The sequence below is a fragment of the Cavia porcellus genome, unplaced genomic scaffold, assembly GCF_034190915.1.
Source record: "Cavia porcellus strain 051 isolate PalLab524CR breed Dunkin Hartley unplaced genomic scaffold, mCavPor4.1 scaffold_7, whole genome shotgun sequence".
Classification (NCBI taxonomy): Eukaryota; Metazoa; Chordata; class Mammalia; order Rodentia; family Caviidae; genus Cavia; species Cavia porcellus.
Genome location: NW_026947490.1, coordinates 61,214,376 through 61,236,291, shown reverse-complemented (window position 1 = coordinate 61,236,291; position 21,916 = coordinate 61,214,376). Strand labels below are relative to the sequence as shown.

General features: G+C 44.3%; 1 non-coding gene across 1 annotated transcript; it reads right to left on the bottom strand.

Moving 5' to 3' along the window:
* Positions 1-21,228: 21,228 nt before the first annotated feature.
* On the bottom strand, positions 21,229-21,333 carry LOC111756445 (U6 spliceosomal RNA). Its single transcript, XR_002790937.1, has one exon. It is a non-coding gene; the product is annotated as a U6 spliceosomal RNA (small nuclear RNA).
* Positions 21,334-21,916: the final 583 nt, after the last annotated feature.

The following is a 21,916-nucleotide window of genomic DNA, read 5'->3' as shown; positions in this document are numbered from 1 at the left end:
GGAGTAGCCCTGGCTGTCTGACTCTTTTCTACAGGGCAAGAGGGGTACCCATCCATGCTGTCCTGTCTATGCCCAACTGACACACCCTGAATTAGGATGCTCCAGCACACAATGGGTTAGTACAAGGTACTTACAGAGCAGTTAATGAGGCCCTAAGATTATGGTCTCTCTAGCTTCCGGTTACACTCTCAGGGATTTGTTCCAAGTGTTGCCCTGTGCTAGTGTTGTTGATCTGGGGGTTTGAGCACCAAAACTCTGTTTTTCTGGGACCAGCCAGCTGAGTACTGGTCACCAGAGTAGATCTATCCCACTTGCAAGGAAACTTCCTGATGGGCTCCAGAGTCTCATGATCAAGAATCTCCTAACCCTTGTCAACTGGTTCCTCTGATTTCCTGCATTGGGAAGGCAGGACCTAGGGTTTCCCTGGAAATTGGCACGTCCCCTCCATAGGTCACCCTCCACCAAAGGGTATCTGGGAAGCCTCAGTAAGTCACAAAAATATCTGTTTTGGATTTTCCTCAACTCTTATGGGTATCTAACAGTTAGTTCTATGATTGTGAGAGAGCAGTGTAAGCCATTCCTCTCATAAGAAGGGAAAACTAGTTTCTTGTTTATCGTTGGCTACACCTGAGGGAGAGAGGTGGCTGAATCTCCAAATACCTTTCCCTTCTCAGTGCTCCATCCTGACCATAAAGCACAAAGCTGAACCATCCTAATAAGAAATAACATTTGCCTGTGGACAGGAGGAGATGTGAGCATGTCCACTGCGGCCCTAAATTTCTACCCTCACAGACCACTCACCCTTATCTGAGCAGCCTCCTTTTCCTGGTGCACACCCGTCATCCCTCACCACCCGTCATCCCTCACATCCGTCACTGTCCTGCCTTGCCATTTTCAGGGTCTGCATAAATCACTGCTGTCTTGGGCCAGCCTTATGAAGCCTTTTATCCTTCTGTGAACCAGTCAGGGCACCTCTCTTTTCCCCTCTTAAGCTCACCACTTATTTGTACCATAAATGTCAACTCTATTCTTGTCTGGCAGCACTGAAACACTTTCTTTGAAGGGGGAGTATTGTTTGGCTCACCAAGTCCTCCCCCTGGCCTAAATCATCCTCCATGCATCTCACAGCTGGTGTGCAACATGTGTTTGACTCAGTGAGCTGAGGGCAGTTCAGGGAATGGTCGTGGCCACCAGAAAGGGATCAGGTTAATAGGCAGCATTGTGAATTGCTGTCTTCCAAGAAAATGGAAAGCAGCTTGGTGTGCTGGAGCTGGTGCCCCATGTGGTTTACTAGAACCAGCATCATGGAGGGACACAGGAGCCGGAAGTCCTCTTTCAGACTGTAATTCCCAGTATGGATTTGGGATAGCCACTCAAAGCTGTAATAGCTACAACTGTAATACCTATCATGTCAGGAACTTTATTTCCATTACTTGATTTTATTCACAAAAAAAGATTGACCAGTAAGTATTTCTGTTCTGATTCTCAGATGAAATAACTTAGTCTTTGGGTCTTCAGACCTGAGACTCAATAGCATGCATGTCTCTACTACATCGAACTGCACCCCACTGGTCTCTCTGGCTCTGTTGATAAAGAATTTGCTTCTCTGGTGTTCCAGGAGTCTATGGTGCCTGGAAAGATCTGGTCAGATTGGAGCCAGAGAAGGTGGGGATCTGTGTCAAGCAGGCTGCCCCTCCTGGGGAAAAGGGAGCTGATGGAATCCTTCCCTTCCCTCCCCTCCAGGGTCTGCCTTGATTGTCACAGACGGTGCTAGATTTTTCTCTATAGCCTATAACATTGTCTTGGCAGAATTTGTTATAATACAAGAGCTTATGAAAATACAAAAAAGTGAGGTTTAATGAGGAATATGGAACTATATAGCACAATAGTCTGCTGTCAGCTAACTTAATCATACTCACGTGCAGTGAACAATGACATGGTTGATGAATTTGTTTCTTCCTGTAATTGTAACAACTTTCCACAAGTTCAATGGCTTTAAACAACACCAATATATTCTTCCTCTCTTAGGGTTCTGGAAGGCAGATATAGATTTTGGAGGTTATAGTTACATAATAGATTCTTGTAGTTTTAGAGGTGAGACATAGATTCTGGAAATCTGTAATCAAGAGGCTGGCAGCTCTGGTTCCTTCCAGAGACTCCAGGGGACAACAGGTTTCTTGTTCTTCCTGTGTTGTGACCATATCACTTTAATCTCTGCTTCCATTTTCACATGACTTTCTCTCTCTCCTTGGCTGCCTTGTCTCTCTCAAATGTGGACCACGCAATTGCCTGTAGCATCCACTGAGATAATCCAGGGGAATCACCCTCACCTCCAATCCATTCGCAGGTTTTGGTGATAAGGCAGCTATTCAGCCTGCCAGCCTACCAAGTTAGTTTCTAATATATATTCGTCTAATTCCTCCTCACCAGGAGTAAGATAGGGAAACCTGCCCAGTACCGCTAAGAGAAAAGATGCCTTCCCTTCTAGATTTTCTGTTCTATCTTAGTTTTGTTTCTGTCCTATCATGTTCGTTGATGGGAGTCTCCTCCCTTCTTTTTCCCCTGACCCAGCTCCTTCCCTGTAGTTCTACACTGAGGTGTTGCTTTTTTGGGCATCACGTGCATGATTAGAGAGTACATAACTAGCATAGCATTTATCATGGTATTGCTAATGAGGCTTTGTTTAGCACCAATAAAACAAAGTTTTGGCTTCCTGCTTTATTTAACACTTCAGAATGGCTTCGGGATACTGCATCTCACCTTTTTGCTTGATTCTGGAGTTTCTGAGTGTGATGTTCTTGAGTGCCCAAAAGTGCTGCCATTGAGGGGAGGTGGGGACATAACACTAGCACACTCCTAAAAGATTATTAAGCCTCTCCTTTCTGGCTGATCATGCTTCTATTCAGTCTAACCAAATGTCATCAGCAACTGATGAAGGAATCAAGAACATGTGGTGTGTATCAGTTGGCTTTTCGTTTCTGAGAGAGCCTGCCTGATACCTACAGATAAAAGCACAGGCTTACTTTGGCTCATGGTTCAGAGGCTGCAGTCCCTGGTCAGCTGGCTTCCCTGCAGAAACATCATGGTAGGGTGTGGCAGAAAAAAAACTGCTCAACTCATGGCATCCAGCGAGCAGGAAGCAAGTTGGGGAAAATACCTGGAAGGAAGTGCCCAGGGACCAGGTACAGCTCTCAGTGGGGTACTCAGCAAGACTTACCAGGAAGTGTTTTTTCCTAGGCACCTCTCAATATCTGTTCTTGAGCCAATCAAATTGACAATCAAGACTAACCATCCCCAACCAAGATCCGAAATCCAAGCCATATTGGAACTTAGGGAGCTGGGAAACTGAGAAACCAGCCCGCCTCCCTGGTAAGCAGCTGTGGCTCTGGCAAGCAGAGCCGCCCCAGGGGGAGAACCACCCATTGTCTCCTGAGATCTGTGCCATGTTGGAACTTAGGGCGCTGTGAAATCAAGTAACCAGCCTACCTCCCTGGTAAGCAGCCGTGAGCCTACTAGCATGGGGGCCGAGAATCAAACATCCTCCTCCCCCCTATTAGCAAATGGGAACCAGAGGTCTGAGCATCTCTTGGGAGGTTGACCATATGCAATATAGCAAATAGGGGAGATTTCCTTTCATCATGTCTTTGAAGGCAAATATTGTTATCACTGTTTTGCTTTGTTCTGATTAATTGTATTGCTCTATTCAATATTCTGTTTTTATAAATTCTATAATGTTCTGTATTTGGTTTGATATTGCTATACCTGGTTGAAACAACAACTTATGAAGATAATGAGATATACTGTGGCACCTATTATTGTTATTCTGGTAACTTGTTGTGAGATTCTGTACCAATTTCAATGCATTGTCTCAACTGGCTTTGTTCTATCTTGTTCTGTTGTATTTCACTACCTTCAAAATAATAAAAATATTTAAAAAAGATTAACCATCCCATGGTACATGTACACAAACAGATACAAAATACATCTTGGAACAGCATAGATGGAACTAGACATCATTATGTTAAGTGAAACAAGCCAAGCACAGAAAGAAAAATATCGAAACTAAAAAATATCTCATAGAAACTGAGGAAAAAAATGGTGGTGAGCAGAGGTAGGGAGGGAGGCACGGAGAAGGGTTGATAATGGGAATGAAATTGCAGTTAGACAGGAATAAGAGGTTTTGTATGCCTTGGCATGGCTGGGTGACTATAGGTAGTGATGTATACTGAATATTAAAAAAACCCTACAATAAAGGATTTTGAATTTCACCATAAAGAAGCAATATATTTATGAAGCACAGAAATGTTTAAGCTGATTGTATGGTGATATGTGCACTGTAACATCACATGGAAATCCAATAGTGCATACAAGTTTTGCATTTTACTATCATTTAAAATAAAATTAATTTTCTAGAAAAAGGGATTTTTTTAGCATCATCGTATGATGTTGAGGATTCAATGACTAATCTGAAGCTAAGAGCATACTAGAGAATAGTGGCTTTAGAAGAAGGAATTTCTGTGATGAGTAGATTTAATGCTAAATTAAAAATATTTGTTCTTGGGTGTTCTCATGTCCCTTCCATGCAGATATACCAGAGTGCCCCCACCCCTGCCATGCACCTATCTAAAAGTGAAATAGGACCCAAGAGTGCCCTGGAAGTGCCTACAGGATTATATTTTTCCAGTCCCTTAAGGTTGTACACACACACACACACACACACACACACACACACACAGTGCTTTTTTTCCAAACCATTTGAAAGTAAATTGACAGCATCATGATACATGACACTTCATGCTTAAATCCTTCACAGTCAATATCTCCTTAGACTCAGAACATTCATACACATTAGCAGACTGCAGTCACACCCAACCACAGTAACATTTAATACGAAGCTCAGATTCACATTTTCCCAACTATCCAGAAATTCTTTTAGCAGCTCTTATTTTTCAGTGCATAAGAGGGAAAGATTTTTAATGGCTTTAATTTTTTCTTGAGGTTAGGAAATTAGTAGAGTAGGAGAGGTGCTTTCAGAAGATTGTTGTAAACCTTTTAAAGTGATTTTTTTGAAAAGGTCATTGCTACGATACTGTATGAAAGTGTGGCCTCAGACTTGCTTTGAGTGTAAGTCCACATAAAAACTAAACTTCAGGGACAACAATGTGTGTGTTTATAGACTATATAAAGCACAATTCTTCTTCTTCTTCTTCTTCTTCTTCTTCTTCTTCTTCTTCTTCTTCTTCTTCTTCTTCTTCTTCTTCTTCTTCTTCTTCCTCTTCTTTCTCTTCTTCTTCTTCTTCTTCTTCTTCTTTTTCTTCTTCTTTTCTTCTCCTCCTCCTTCTTCTTTTTCTTCTTCTTCTTCCTCTTTCTCTTTCTCCTCTTCCTTCTCCTCCCCCTCCTCCTTCCCCCTCTCTTCTTTTTTTTTGGTACTGGGGAGTGAACCCAAGACCTTCACACTGAACCGCATCTCAGTCCTCCATCCCCCACTTTAAAAAGCTTTATTTTTGGGTGAGGGTCAGGGTCTTGCTAAGTCACCAAGTTGCCCAGGCTGACATGAACTTGCCATCCTCTTACGTCAGCCTCCCAGAGTGCTAGGATTACTGGCAGTGACACCATGCCCAGTTAGTAGTAGGAGAGTTAATACTTAATCCAGTAGTTGTTCAGAATTTAGACTTTAGGCTCTTCATCACTTAGAGTGTTTGTTAAAATCACAGATCCTTGGCCTCTGCCACAAGAGTTTCTGATTTGTAGACTTAGGGTAGGATCCAGAAAGCTGAAGTTTTAAGGAATAGGCTAAAGATTCTCATACTTGAAAGAATGACTTAATCAGTTAGGACTGTTAGTAGTACACTTAAAAAATCTCTTCCAAAATCCAAATATGTATAATTTTAATTTCAAGTGAGTGATTCAGTAGCAAGCTTTTAAGCATGCGTCTACACATGCACAAACACATAGACACACACACACCCAAGGTGGGTACTCAGTTGTGAATGCCTGATGTTCTGAGGTGATTAAGGGCTCTTCTTCCTTTTCCCAGACCATGTGACTAACTGCTTCACTTACAGGCGACTTTGGAAAGAACACTTAAAGGAAAAATTAAGCATACTAAAAAATAAGAGAAATGTAGGCAAGAATTTCCAATAGAGCTTCACCAGCTTTCATAGTCTTTGTTGTCAGGGTTTGCAAGGAAAATAATACAGGACACATAATTTATACAATTATTTTATAATAGTCCCAAAGAGCCAAGCACAATGGATCCAGGTGTGGTGGCACATTCTTGTAATCCCAGCACTCAGAAGGCTGAGGTAGGAGGATCGTTGCAAGTTCTAGACCAACCTGAGCTAAAAATGAGCCCAAGACCAGCCTAAACTACATAGCAAGACCCTGTCTCAAAAAGATTGAAAAAAAAAAGTCAAACACAAAAAGTGCAGAAAATCTGTTCACACACTAAAGACCCCAAAGAATCCAGGGAAGGTCTGGATCCTATGGCATCCTGAATGAGTCCAGTGAAGATCTACAGTTCATGACAATGTCTCATGCAAGTCTGTTTCATGTATCTGTGCTGGGAAGGCCCAAACGTCAGCAGTAGAAACCAGAAAGTCTGTACCAGTGGGATGAAGGATCTGTGCCAGTAGGCTGAGGATTCTTCCAGAGTCAGGAGCAGAGCTCTCCAAAAAAGTACCACAGCCATCCTCAGTGACAAGAGGTCCTGAGCTGCTCTGAAGATGAGCAGAGCTGAATATCAGGAAGCCAGCGTGACAAGCTTCTCCAGGAGCTCGAACAGAACACTATCTTCCCCTCTGGAATTAAAGTTAAAAGTAAGGACCAGAGCTCTCCCAAAGCGAACTTCAGCCATTCACAGTCTGAGGATAATCAAGTTCATAGCAGGAGATAGCTTGACAAGCTCCTCCAGGAGAGCCAATGGCAACAGGAGAACCAACAACACCTCTTCCTCTCCAATTTTCCCTTCTATGTTGGTAACAATCCTCAGGTGGGCAAGCCATGCCCAGCATCATGCTGGTTCAGTTCAGCGGGGTGTTAAAGTTGACCACCAGTTGTCAACCCACACAATAGACTTGGAAACGTTTTTAGCAAACCCAGTGAAGATGCAAGACTAAGAACGAAAAATGGAAAAAAACAAAACAACAACAACAACAAAAAAAAAACAAATGCCACTGACATGCCGTGACTACATCTTGGAATAGAACAAATTTGTGTCATCAGGGGAGTCTCTGGGTGGACCACACAAACAGTGATGCTATCCCAACATTTTGAACCATCTCATCTAGCAAGGAAGAAATACAGCCTTCCAGAACTTCCTCAAGGAGCTACATGCAGTGCATGAACAGCATTATTTTGCCTTGGAGACTTCTCAGACAGGCCCAGTATCTCAGGAGTGGGGAAGGGGTCTCAATCCTCGCAGCATTGCATTGCTTCACTGTTTTGGTGGTGGAGCTTCCAGAGTTGGTAAGCACCCAACATGGAACAGAATTCATGGGACCAAGATATTATCCTGGGAGAGATTTCTTTAAAATTGGGCGATTGTTTTGATAAGAAATAATTAGAAAGTTTAAGAGCCTAAGGAGACTATTTAGAAGAGATGTGAATATGCTTGGACTGTGTTAGGATTTGTAGATGAAAGATGGAGTGAATTATTTCTGTATCTTGAGTCCTTCATGAAAAAGTAAAAAAGATGATTTGCTAAAATCTTTGCCATGCACAATTACTCAGAGGAGTGATGTCGTTGAGGAAGAACCAGCCAGCTGGCTAGATGATAGTAATAAGCCCTCCAAAGTTCTATTCATGTACAATTTAGCTGTATTAATTAAGATTCAGGCAGGTTTACTAATATCTACCACTCTATTAATACCTGTGCTCTGGTGACTTGGGTAAGCATGCAAGCCCATAGGAAAGTATTAGATGAATTTCAATAATTTTGCATTTCTTGCATTTAATAAATAAACATATGAATAAAACCAAAATGATATTTAAAATATCCCTTTACCATAGCATAATCTTTTTGCAATGCGAAACAAATTCGCTTCATTCTTTTTCCCCCCATTTTGTTCTTCCTCTCATTAATTGTTGGCTTCTTCTTAAAGGGCAAATGAGAGTAGAAAACAGAGAAGAAGGTGCCTCTCTCTGGATTAAAATGTAATAAATGTCAAAGGCAAGGACTCAACCTGGGTAGCATTAGTGCAAGCCTCATGAGTGAGAGAAGGTTCTCATCTAGCCGGGAGGAGGAGGTCGGGCAGATAGGAGAGAACCCTGCATGTGTCGGCAGCCTCCCTTGGGGCAGGGGTCCCTCCCGTGGCTGCTCAGCTGACAAGGACTTTCTGTGCCCAGAAAATGCTGTTTAGTCTCATGAATCCCAGTAGAGAACCTCTTTGCAAATGCCTACCTGAATGAGGTGGAGCTGTGGACCTCTGGCCAGCAGAAAGAAGAAGCAGCCTCACGCCTGTGCTCTGGCTTGGTAGGAAACTGAGGGACCATGAACTGATAATCATAAGGCACAGCCCTCTCCCTGGCACCAGTGGCGCCTTCATTGTCCCTGCTGTGCTGCCACTTATGTGTGAATCCATTGGATCTGAAGTGAGAGCAGATACTTAGTTGCTTGTATTTTATTAACAGGTGATATGAATGCCTCTGCTAGAGCTAGTTTTCCTGAATTGCCAGTAGAATTCTGTCATTTCCTAAGTAAAATTCTGGAGGGCCTCTCTCTGTCCCAGCGTGTCGCCTCAGCATGAAGCGCAGTGGTCAGGGGCAGCCTGTGTCTTTCTGCAGCTCTGTGGCCGCCCCTCACCACCTCCACACCACACCTCAGGTAGTGGCTGTTCTCCGGGTGTTTCACCCTTCCATTCTCCAATCACATCTTTCCCCTCCCAAGAAAGCCTTTCCTACCTCGTTCCCGCTTCCCATAGGTTCCTGTTGCCCAGACCCTTCCCAGCCTAGGCCAGCAGCACTTTCTAAGTCAGCTTTGCCCCTCATTTCTATCCATCAGCCTCACCTTTGGGAAGAATCATACAAATGGGCATTATAGTCTCTTGTCTATTCAGAAAAAATATTTTAGACAAATTAAGTTTAACAGTTTATTTGAACAAAGAATGATTCATGAACTGGGTGGCACTTGGAAACAGAAGAGGCTCAGGGAAGTCTACCTGCAGCACAATCAATGAGCTTTTATAGACTGATACAGAGACAAAAAAGGAAAAGCCACCTGATTGGCTGCAGCTCGGTGTTTGCCTTATTTGGTCATGGTCTGATCCCTTAGCTGCCTGTGATTGGCTGAAGCTCAGCTGTTTGTTACAAAACTGAATTATTAAGTTAGGTCTGCTTTGTTTATGAGGTAAATTAGGCTAGAGTTTACAACACTGGAACTCAATTTAGGGAGAAGCCCCTGGCCAATGGCCTCCTTCCTAATTACACATCTTTGGAGGGATAAGCCCTCCTTCCACAATAGAGAAAAGATGCGGCATCCTTCTCATTAGCTCATTTTGGCAGTGCTGGTGCCTTTGTGCTCTGAAGGTAAGATCATCTAGAGGGGATGACATCTACCCCCATGAATAAATTAATGTTTATTGCAAAGAAACAGGTTATTATTATTAAAGACTTCCCTTTCCCAGCTCCTTGTCATCATTTTTTCTTTTCTGCTTTCTGCCTTGCATGGAGCAGCACATGGCCCTCAGCAGAAGTTGAGCAGATCCTGAGCTATGCTTTTGGACTTCCAGAACTGTGAGCCACCATGGACCTTTCTTTTGTAATAAATGATCCATCTCAGGGATTCTGTCATAGCAACAGGAAGCAGACTAAGACACCACTTATGTACCTTCTGTGCATAAGACCATGCACACAATAGTCCTGATTCTATTTCTACCATGCCAAAGGAAGGTTAGGTAGTATAAGGAGGCATAGAAAGAAATTCAGGTAATTTGAATCCTTTTTTCTGCTATTCCCATCCAGTTCCCAAGGACTGAAAATATTCCAAGGTGAGAGGAAGTTTGGGATGATCTCCAGGGAAAGGGAAGGAGACACCATGTGTGGAAATCTGTGACTGTTGGCAATGCCGCGCCCACAGCGAGCTGGTGCCTTTGTGCTCTGAAGGAAGGTCATCTGAGAGTGAGGGAGAGACTTGTCGTGGGCAGGCTTAGAAGTGGGCATCAAGAGTAAGCAGTGAGCTTTTACATCCTGTGCTTGGCATGAGGCCTCAAACGGAAAGATATTCCAGGTCTTTTGCTTAAGACCTGATTGAGTCATATTTGGCCGGAAAGAAGCTCTGCAGCAGGGGAAATGTTGGCAAACTTTCCTGTTCCTTTGCCACAGATGGAAGTCACATTTCCATGGCTAGAGGACAGCAAGGATGGTAAAGTGAGCTCAAGAACAGAAGCACGAAGCCTCAAGCTCTCTCTGGGTGAAAGTCACCATGACCAGGACATGGTCCCTTCCTTACAGATCTGTGTAACTAGTACAGAGGACGGGCTGTAATTAATCAACCACAGGCTGAAGAAGGTTAACTGCCAGATAAATGTGGTCCCTTCCCTCTGCACCGCGTGCTGGCTTGGTGAGCGGATGGAAGGCAGGCAAGCACTACCAGAGGAGACTGTGACTCCTTAGTCACACTAATTGTCTGCCCACCAGCCACGCCTGCCTTCTAGGTTGGATTGCCATCGCCTTGGCATATGGATGCCAGTCCTATGGGAGCTTTGCCTCTGCCTGGAGCATAGCTGTGCAATTATGAGGGGGGGGACAAAGGCCATCCCTGCGACAGCCTGCAGCTCAGCACCTCTCTATGGACGCTACATGTGTGTGACAGAGAAGCAACAGGAATGACGGCTGGAGGCAGTCACTGTGAAGAAGTCTGATGACACTTCTAATCCTTCCATGACAAACTTGTACTCCATGTTCAACTCCCCACATCCCTTGCACACTCTTGGAGCAGGTGTGGAGCTGGGTGAGTTCTTGCACACATAAGTCCTAGAGAGTGGTGTTGACCTGTGTGTGTGTGTGGTTGTAGAAAACTAGAAATAACTCACTGGTTCTTTCCTAATAAATCTGTCTTCTCCAGCTACCCTGATTTTTCACCCTTCTTTTACCAAATTGCTTACTTGTCCTCCTTTGTTGTTCCTGCCTTTCATACAGCATGCTCATGCCAGCCCCTTCCTAAAATGATGGGAACGGTTTCAGGACTTGATGCTTACACCTGAGGACAGAGAAGAGCTAGGAGAAGAAAGATTTTTTTTTTTTTTTTGTACAGCTCCCTAAGGCAACGTTGACATGATCACTGGAGCAAAGCCAATGAAACATATTTCTTTGTCCCAAACACATGCCTATAATACCAGCACTGAGAGGCCAAGGCAGGAGGGTCACAAATTGGGGCATTTAGTGAGACCCTGGCACAAAGAATAACAAAGGCTGAGGAGGTAGCTCAGTGGTAGAGCACATCTGAATTCAACCCCCAGTACTATAAAAACCAAACCAAACCAAAACCTAGGGCTATTCTGAGGGGCAAGGCTCTGGGAATATCTGGTGGGACTGTCACAGCACAGGGAACAAGTGCCAAAATCACAGGTCTAATAGAAGGGAAGTTCCTCTTTCTGCTATTTTTCAGTTTTATCTGCTCTTGGAGGCCAGTGTCATTTCCAGGGAAGAACCAGCTGCTGCTGGGTTTTGTGCCAGGGGCTGGGAATCCCTTCCTAGAGAGAGATCTTATGGAAGCACTCATCCCCTTGTCTCTTTTTCCTTTCCTGCGGGTGGAACCCTCAGCAGGCCTGGCCCCTCAGGGTTGGTGGGGAGAGGCTGTTCCATGGGGATGGGGAAGGTAGCACACACTGCTTTACTGACTCACATCTACCCCAGAGGCCAGCATAAGGTTGGTCTTGGATGAATTACAGAGCTCAGAAGCATGCGTGCGCATCCTTCCCAGCAGCGTACTCTTCAAACAAGTCCTAGGATGTCATTGGGATTGAGAAAACAGAGAAACAACATGTCACTGGTTCTCTTACTTCCTGATAGCGACACCAAGGATCAGGGGAGTGAGGGTGGAGCATAACTCTGACCAGACTGAGAGGACATCTTGGCATGTCTTTGAAAACAATAGAGACCATACCTCAAGGTTACTGGTTTCCTGGTCTGCTAAGTACTGGGCCATGCAGCAGGAGGCAGGTAGCAGGCAAATGAGAGAAGCTTCATCCTTGACTACTTACTGTTAGGGTTTAATTCTCCTGCACAGCTGCTCCCATGGCTCATATAAACCTTGAGCTTTGCCTCTTGTCAGAGCAGCTAGACATTTGATTCTTATAGGAGCTTGAACCCTACTGTGAACTGTCACATGAGTGATACAGGGTGGGAGCTCTTCTGAGTCATCCTGAACTGTGGAAATATTGTCTTCCACAAAATTGGTCCTTAGTCCCTGAAAGGTTGAGAATTCCTGCCGCATTTCATCTGTGGGTGGTTCAGGAAACATGCACTGAATGATTTGATGGATGAGGCCATGGTGGTGGGACTGGGCACTCTTCCCTGGGACCTAGCAACACTGTCAGGTCAAACAGGGACAAAATCTAGAAGCAGATGGATGGAGAAGAGTCCTGGCTGTGGAGATGAATACAGAAAATCAGCTTGACTGCTCTAGAGTCCCAACCGAGTGGATGGTAACCTCAGGATGAAGCAATCGATCAGCTAGAACTCTCTGACTACCTAACGTGAGCTATTTAATTCACCTAACAACTCTGTAAGGCAAGTGCTAGTCCCTTGATTTTGAAGAGAATGCTACTGAGGCTTGGAGAAGTTTACATTTTTCCAAGGCTATACTCATTACTTTAAGTGATGGAACTGGAACTTGAATCCACATCTTCTGAACCTAAAGCTTTCAAATATGATCCACACAGGTCCAAAAGTGTGGCTACAAGAGGTAGGAGCGAAGAGTTTCTTAGATGATGTGTTGTAGAAGTCAAATTGGCAGGCAGGAAAATGGCACTCAGTACCCTTTTCCTTGATCACAGGACCCAAATATTCTCAAAGAGGAAGAGAATTTGGAAACTTGTGGCTGGGTTTAGAGATAAGGTTCCATCTCCAACAGGAATAACAAATAACAGGCAGGAGAAGTAGGCGGGAGAATAAACCCTGGGACTTACAGACCAAGGTAATGCAAAGCATTTAAGCATTTATATACTTAGCACCCAATGAATTCTAATGGACACTAGGCTTACCATTGATTTACCAACTAAGGCTTATCAAATAAGGTGACAAGATGCTGACCTTTCAGCTGCAGGACATAGGGGGAGTGGTGTGAGGTTAGGGATGCTGGCCACAAGTGTCAGTCTTGGGATTGCTCTACACTCTCCACTGGCCTGGCAGCACACAACATCTTGCTGAGTCCTAAATACAGCAACTGTATGAGAGACAGCTCACTTCAGGTTCTGCTTAGCTTTGTGAAACCAAGGCAACCACTGTCTTCCTATGCCACCTGGAATGAGGATACCCTAGATGGGGGGAGGGAGCCATGCAGGTACAGAGGGCCAGTGAAGTATGACCAGGTAGAGGCATTCCTAGTGACCCCAGTCACCTTGTCTCCAATGTTTATTACAGTTTCCAACTCACACCAGGAGTTGAGTAGTCTCAATCCTTGACTTGAGAGCTTCAATTCTGAAATGAATATCTTCATGGTCATGTATCTACACTGTATTTGGAATAGTAAGGCATAATGTTTAGCTGCTTTAACAAGGACAGCTATACAGTGGCTTGAATAAGATAGAAGTTTATTTTTGTCTCTTAAGCAGTGTCCAGGGATGTTATGGTTTGTGTTTGGATAGCCCCCCCCCAAGCTTCATGTAGTCATGAGGCAGCTGAATCTAGCCTTTGTGATTGGTTCATTATTTAGAGCTGGGATTGGCAGTGTGAATGCTGCACCTCCCCAGGGGTGGAGCTGGCATACAATGTAAGGGAGGCAAGGAGGTGTGCTTTCCCTCTTTTACCCTTTCCTTCTTGCCACTTGTGGCTGCTAGGAATGGCTGCCCCTCAGCCATGCCATTCTGCCTTGGGGCCAACTGAGTACGGACTGAAACCTCCAAAAATCTATAAGATAAATAAATATTTCCTTCATTTTGGGTATCAGATATGTTGTCTCAACAATGAGAGAAAAGTAACCAATACAAGGGCTGAGCTGGCAAATTCACTGTGTTGGAAATCCTGGATCCTCTTGTCCAGCTGCTCTTACATGCCTAAGCTGTCAGTCCACTACCTATTCCCTGATGGTTTAACACCATCTGAATATTAATTATTGGATGAGAGGGGAGAGGAAGACAGCATGCCACTCCTTTTTAGAGTATGACCCAGTAGGTGGAGATGACACTTCTGCCATGTCTTATTAAGCAGAATGTGCTCACATGTCCTCTACTGGCAGCAAAGAAGCTGGAAAATGTATCCTTGATTCTACAATGGTTCATTCAGCTGAAGCTGGGCATTCTACCAAGCAAAGGAAAATGTACAGGGGAGTGATGATCAGACTTTTGTTTTTTTGAAGACTTTTTTATAGTGCTGCAATTTGGATCTTACATGTCCCCAAAGGCTTGTGTGTTGAAGGCTTGTTCCCGGCAGCCTTGGAAGGTTGTGAAATCCTTAAGAGGTACAGGTGAGTTGGGGCATCTTCAGATCACTGGCAACCTGCTTGTGAAAGGGAGAGTGGGATACTGGTGCCTTCCTCTTCCTCTCCCTGTCTTGAGCTTCCTGGCCATGAGGTGAATGGTTTTGCTCCACCACACGCTCGCACCATACTGTGCTGCCTCTGCTGAACACTATGGGGCCAAGTGTAGACTGAAACTTCCAGAACTGAGAGTCTAAACAAAGCTTTTCTCTCTCAGTTGCTAGTTGCGGGTATTTATTTTAGGGATGGGAACTGACTAATGGCTCTCTCAAATATCATACTAGATACTCAAATATCCTCATCTCTTAAGATCACACTTTGCCCTTCCTCAAGGAAGGCTGTCCTGAAGTCCTACTGAGTCACTGATCTCTAGGTGATGGACAGTCACCCCATCGCTTCCAGACAAGGTTCCTCTACATAGAGAAATGAGCCTTTATTTCAGTTGTATATGACAATGGCTGTGCAGGGTTAGACTCATGCCAGTAAACAAACAAACAAACAAACAAACAAAAAAACAAAAACAAAACAAAAAAACCCCCAAAAAACAAAAAACTCCTGCCCAGAAAAAGGAGGACTGGGAAACACACTATGCTTATTGGTCCCTAACAATGATGAAATCCCGCCAAGGAGGAACAGCAGTGAGTCTGTATCCTGGTGGCACAGGAACATCCTTGGGGAGCATCCTCAGAAACCCCTGGTAAATCCCTTGAGAAGTTCAAGGGGTCGATGGGGACTTTGCAGCTTCATGTGGGAATAATGCATGTTGTGCCAGGTCTACTTGAAAGTAGAGCACTTGGTTTAAGATCATCGCTCCCAGCGGTTAAGGACGTGTCCATCTTCCAGCCACACTAGACTGGGTTCGGCAGGTTTCCAGCCTGGCTGGGCCACACCCAATGACCTTCTTTCAATCCAGGGAACTGGGGCTGCCTGAGGTGAGTTCCAGCACACCAATGCAGGCCCAGGGAGAGTTTAAGATCATTGCTCCCAGGGGTTAAGTGCCCAACCAGCTTCTAGCCACAGCAGACTAGTCTTGGGAGGTTTCACAGGCTGAACTAGACCACGCCCAATGACCTTCTTCAATCAGGGGAGCTGAGGGCACCTGAGGTGAGTTCCAGTGCATGGGTGCCGGTCCAGGGAGAGCTTTGGACCATCACCCAAAGAGGTTAGGAGCCTGCCCAGCTTCCTGGAACACTGGAGGTGGCACGGGAGGTCTTGTGGGCCTGACTAGAACATGCTCAGCAACCTCCGTTAGGTCCCAGGAACCAAGGGCATAGGAGATGATTTCCAACACGCCCAAGGGAAGCTTTGGATCATCACTTGAAACATGGAAATACAGGAAAATGACAAGATGAAAGACCAAAATGCAATCTCAAACCTCCAGCCCATCCCAAGAAAGCCTAGGAGCCATGTACATAGAAGAAAATATATGCCATACACATGAAATACCTGAAATAATAGCAACTGAAATAAAGAAGCAAATCTGGGAAGCTTTAAAGGAATTCAAATTAGAAATAATCTCCCAGGTAAAAGAGTAGAGCAGTCTACATCTTGAGTTATATCGTGCCCTTAAAAGCTCTTTCAAAGACATTGGGACTCAGAGACTAGTTCAGTGTTTCTCATTCATCAGGACCTTTTTTATTTCAAATGACTTGAATGCAGGTAGACTTGGAGCCCAACTGTGAGATAGCAGAGTTTGGTCTCAGCCTTCAAAGTGATGGAGTTAGAATCAGATCAGTTAGCATCAGCTTTTCTGACCCTCCTGGGTCAGCATCCTGCTACCGCACCACAGGCTGTCTTGTCCACTTGGTAAGGGCCAGGGTCTCCAGCGACTCCCAGAATTCCCTGCACAGCGTTGTCTCTTAGTGAAGGTTAATGATCTTAAGGAACAGCTCTGGGTGGCTGGTTCCTTAGAGGGACAAATCCAATGTAAAATACTGCCCATGTCTGATTACACAGTGGAGTTATGAGGTAGGTAAGCTAGAGGGAGGAGAATCCTGCATGCCAGAGAGCAGGGGGATCCTGGAACAGTCCACAGTATCAGAGGCCTGGAAATTCACTTCTGAGTCACCCGTGGGAGTCCATGTGAGAAAACTAAAGCATCTGACTTCATCTGAAGGCTGAGGCATCTGTACTGGAGGACTGAAGTAACTGGAAATGTCCCAAGAAAAGAGTGAAAGTTGGAGCTTCTCTGAGTGAGAGGGGAAGACTTCCTTCTTTTTTCTCTCTTTATTTAATCCATGCTGCAGGTCTGTTGGTTGGTGCCACTCATATCCAGCATCTCCTAAGTTTCTTGTCTTCACATTTACTGTCCACAGGCACTTCCAGAGTTTACCATTATGCTGTACCATTCATACCGAAGTCAAGCTGTCAGGTCACAATCAGTGGTCACAGCTTCTCTGGGTCCTGTGCAGGATGAATGGGGTGGTAGACAGGGAGCATGGGAGAGCACAGTTGTCTCCCTGAAGACACAGGGAAGAAGGCTTGGCAGACAAGGGTGCTGCTTCCTGGAGAAAGAGACCTCACCGAGAACTGGTGCCTGGTGCTTTCCGGATTTTGTCCTTTCTGCTTCTGTTGGGCTAAGCTGATCTTTATTTCCGCATCAGTGACATCTGAGACAGTTAATTTTGGTTGCATTTGAGCTGTCACCTTCTGAGTTCAGCAAGAACACACATGTGTCAGGTAATAATCCTTCTCAGCCCCGTGAACCAGTTAAGGCTCCTAACAGGCTGAGCCATTAACACGCCACTGCTTTCCCGACCACATGATCCGCCAGCTGCCGAGCTCCCCCATTGGTATTCACCCAGTAAAGCTGATCTGCATAAGCTTCTTTGGTCTGCAAGGACATCATTTTAATCGTAAGGATTAAACAAAGTTAAAGTAAGTTTAATATCTTTGCAGACATGTACTTTGCCTTTGTCTTCCCAGGCTGGGCTAATACGAGGGTCTTCTGTTCTTGATTGTGGGGATATACAGTTTTGAAGCCCCCTCAGTCAGCTGCAAACCCTCATGGAAGCCTGGAAAGATTCAGTGGGTTAATTTAGGCATCCAAGAGACTAACAAGGAAAGCAAGCAATAAAACTCCAGACAGAAGGGAGGAAGCTAGCAAACAATAAAAAATGGCAGGAAGGTTCCCAACCCATCTGTAAGCCATTAGAATGTCGTGAACCGCTTTTCCAGGGTATTTTCCTGGTGTTGTTTCTAGCTTCTGTGCTTGTTAGGAAGAGTCCGATTGGGAATGAGGGTATCACAGTTGAATAAATGGGCTTCTCGGAGGCACGACTGGCCCTGAGAGTTTCTTTGAAGGGTCCGTGTGGTATTACTAGTAAAATTACATGTAAGAACAACCAATAGCTAATGTGTGTATGCCCTAAGCTAAGTTTCATAAAACTGACTTTCTAGACATGAAATGTATTTAAAATGAGAAATAAGGCACTGAGGAAACTTGGTGAGAAACTTTTAAGTTTTACACGAATTCTTTCCCATTGACAGGGTAAAAGTGTTAAATAGTCTAGATCTCAATTAACAGTATGAGGGAAAAGTCTTTTAAAAAATTTCTGGTCCAGAAATAACGTGTTTTGACTGGTGGATCCTATAATTCCTGGCCTAAAATCAGGGGATTAAATATGCAAACTGGAAAACTCACCCAAGTTACTTAGCTACTAGCAAATCCAGCTGGAGTCATTAAGGAATATTGGATCAAGCTTGCAGTTCATAATGAGGAGACTGAACTTACATTGTCTAAATTATTAAGAGAAAGGTCTTTTAAATTAGAAAACATGTCCATTTTGGAAAAGAGTTAAATTATGGGATATTATTATCAAGCAAGCTATTCATAAGAAGAAGGTGAAATTATTTTTCATTCCTATTTAAAAACAGCATGACTATTTAAATCTTACAATCTATCCTCTGGGAGAAGTGAAGTATAGGGTCATCTTTAAAATGGAAAGAAACAGGAATAATTCTAAAGCCTGATAAAAATGATACAGAAAAAGACAGAGAGGGAGGGACAGAAAGAGGGAGGGAAAGACACAGAGGATTTCCCAGAAGGCAGATAATACACTGCATCAGTTCCCCGCTTGCTCTGTCTGGCACGTTCTGACATTTTGGTTGGAGAATACCTTCCTTCCCAGCTTCTGGCAGGAAAAGCACAAACTCAAACTTTGGACTTGATATTCTGCTCAACTCTGGCACATGAGTGTGACAGGAGAGTGTGTTTCTGCTTAGGGCGGGTGAGTGACCCTTTCTGATCCACCATCGCCTCACCTATAAAAGAGGGGACCCCAGGATGGCTGAGCTGATTAGTAAAGGAAACATATGCCCAGTATTGGGCCAAGAAGTTTCCCATAAATGTGTTGGGATGAATTCTGCAATGACAATTCCTGTGAGTCAGACTCCATCTGGACCCAGGACACCACTGGCTTCAGGGAGCTGCCACGGGTATTTTTGTGTTGGATCTCAGCTGGGAAGACTGTTTCTCTCTGCCAAGGTCCAGATCCACGGCTGCTTCCCATTGCCTGCGGAGAGTCTGAAGGGATGGCATGGAGGCTGTTTTTCATCTTAGCTGTTTCCATCCAGCTCTGCTGGATTGGGAACATGTTCTTCTCCAGCCACCTGTCAGGAGAAAGCCGGTGCCAGAGTAGAGGGTCTGCTTTCTGCTCCCACCTGAGCCAGCCATCAGCTGTTTGCTGTTCCCTCACCTGCAAGGCTTTGGGCCAGACTCACAGAGGACTGGCACTGGCGAGGTGAGAAGACAGGAAGAGCATCTGGTCTCAGGAAAGTTCGCTGCCTTGGCATCAGAGCCATGCCACTCCTGTCCACTTTCCAGCCAGCCCTGTCCTTGTTCCCTATTGGAGTTAGGGCTGCAAATGCTGCTTCTCTTTGACCTGGCTTACAGCTGCAGTCCTCACAGTCTGTGTTTGGTCTCTGTATTTCTTGCTGTATTGAATGTGATTTCTTGTTCAGCCTTGTGACTTGGACCTAGATATCTCCCATCCTCCACATCCTCATGTTGTCATAGGTGGGAGTTTAGAAGGTGGCTGGATTAGGCTGTGTGAATGTGGATTAAGTGTGTAATGCTGGGATTAAGAGGGTAGATAATGGAAGCCCCTCCCTGGGTTCGGGTGGCATCAATCAGTAGGTTTACTGACTGGGCAGAATATAAAGGGAGAAGGGAGTGCAGGACTGCTGCCGCTTTCACTGCTTGCTGCTGCTGCTTCTGCCTGCCCTGCCATGAACTGTTTCTCCTCTGTGATGCCCCTCTGCCATGCTGCCCTGCCTTGGAACGGGTTATGGACTGTGAAACCTCTACAAAGTGAGCTGGAATAAACTTTTCCTCCTTTAACTTTGGCTGTCAGGTATTTTGTCTCAGCAATGAGAAAACTAGCTAAGATGACCTCTGAATCTTTGCTGCCTCTTTCTTTCTGCTGCTGCTTGCTTGCTTCAGGGCTTTTCTCATTCTTGGAGAGCAAGTTAGAACCAGTTAAAACCCAGTAGTGACGTAGTGAGTGTGTTATGGCTGAATTCTATGCGAGTCTAGCCCAGCCCTGCCTTTAAATTCTACTTCAGCTGGGGTGCTAGGTATATCATTTAACACCTGTGAGGCCAAGTTCTTTCACAAGTAAATTTACAAAAACCTGCTATTTGTCAAAGAGGCCTCTCCTTGTTTTCTATTCCTTTTATTTTTTAAAAAATTATTTATACTTTGGACTTCTCATGTAAGAGAAATTACATAACATTTAAACTGTGTTTCTAATTTATTTCACTCAACATTATAGTCCGAAGGTGCATCCATTCTACAAATGATTCAAATCTATCCTCCTTCATGGCAGAGTAGTATTCTATTGTATATAAGTAATACATTTTTCTTTCTCTATTCTGTTAAGTGCATGTATCTAACTCCTACAACAAATGTAAACATTATATACTGCAATCATATTTTAATACAGAAGTTTAAATTTAAATCTGTCATAAATGCTCCTTGCTTGTGGTAGGAGCAATAAATGATCATGATGGACCATCAGAAAAATAGGAACAGTAGGAGAGACAGATAAACAGACATGCCGAATTACTGCAAGGAACTGTCTCATGCAATTGTGGAGGCTGAGAAGGCCCAAGAACATTTGTGAGAAGACCTGAGACGCAAGAGTTCACAGCATAAGTTCAAGTCCAAATCTGAATGTGGAAGATCACTGTTTGGCAGAGAGAGCAAAGTGTCTCTTGTTCAAACTTTTGTCCTATTTAGACTTCACCAGATTGGATGAGGCTCACCCACACAATGGTAAACCATCTACTCAGGCTGCTGACTCAGATGTTAATCCTGTCTAGAAACATGCTCAGAAACACCCTGATGTGTGCCCAGCTATCTGGGCATCCCATGACGTACTGAAGTTGACACGTGAAATTAACCTTCACAGTGGGGGATTAGATTAGTGATGGATAAAATCTCAATCACTGCAACTGCACAGTGAAACAACTGTGTACCTATCCCAGTGAAATCAGGATCTGTATGCGAACCATTGGCTGGCTGGATGGGGAAGGCCACCATTTCCTGGGCAGCTCATTCAAGGGAAGGTTTCTTTCTGTTACTATCAGGTCAGCCTTAGATACTGATCTGGAAATGTGTGTGTCTTCCTTGTACGGGGACCATGCTAATCTCTGTATTGTTCTAGTTTTAGTCTACGTGCTGCTAAAGTGAGCACAGGCCTTCAGAGGGAGCAGCCTGGTGAGTTTCAACCTTGTGACTGATGTGACAGAGTCAGGGTTTCAAGGCAGAAAGTTCAGTCAACAAGCCAGCCACAGAGCACAGTGAAGCAGGCTCAAAGCCAACTACCAAGGATGTCACAGACACATCTAGGCACACGCCGTAATTCAGCACTCTGTGAAGTTGAGGCAGGAACATTATAAATTCAAGTCCAATCTTGGCAATCAATCCATCCATCAATAAGTTTATTTTTGCTGTAACATTCTCATAGATAATAAGTGGGCCAATTAACCTCATTTGAGCATTTTATTCAATAAGATTTTATTCAATAAGATTACTTACATATGAGAAATTGAATCATGCATATCAAATTTTCCTTTATTGTAGAATGCAGCTGGAATGAAAATCAAGATTTCCACTTTCCATAACTCAGAGTCTTCTTTCGTCTGGTGCTATTTCATCCAAATACCTGGAATACCTACAGAGCCTCACTGGAGCTCCAGGGGGTGGGGCCATTCTGAGCAAATCCACCCCTAAGCACAAAGAACCAACCTCATGTTTCTTCCTCAGACTGTTTTCAA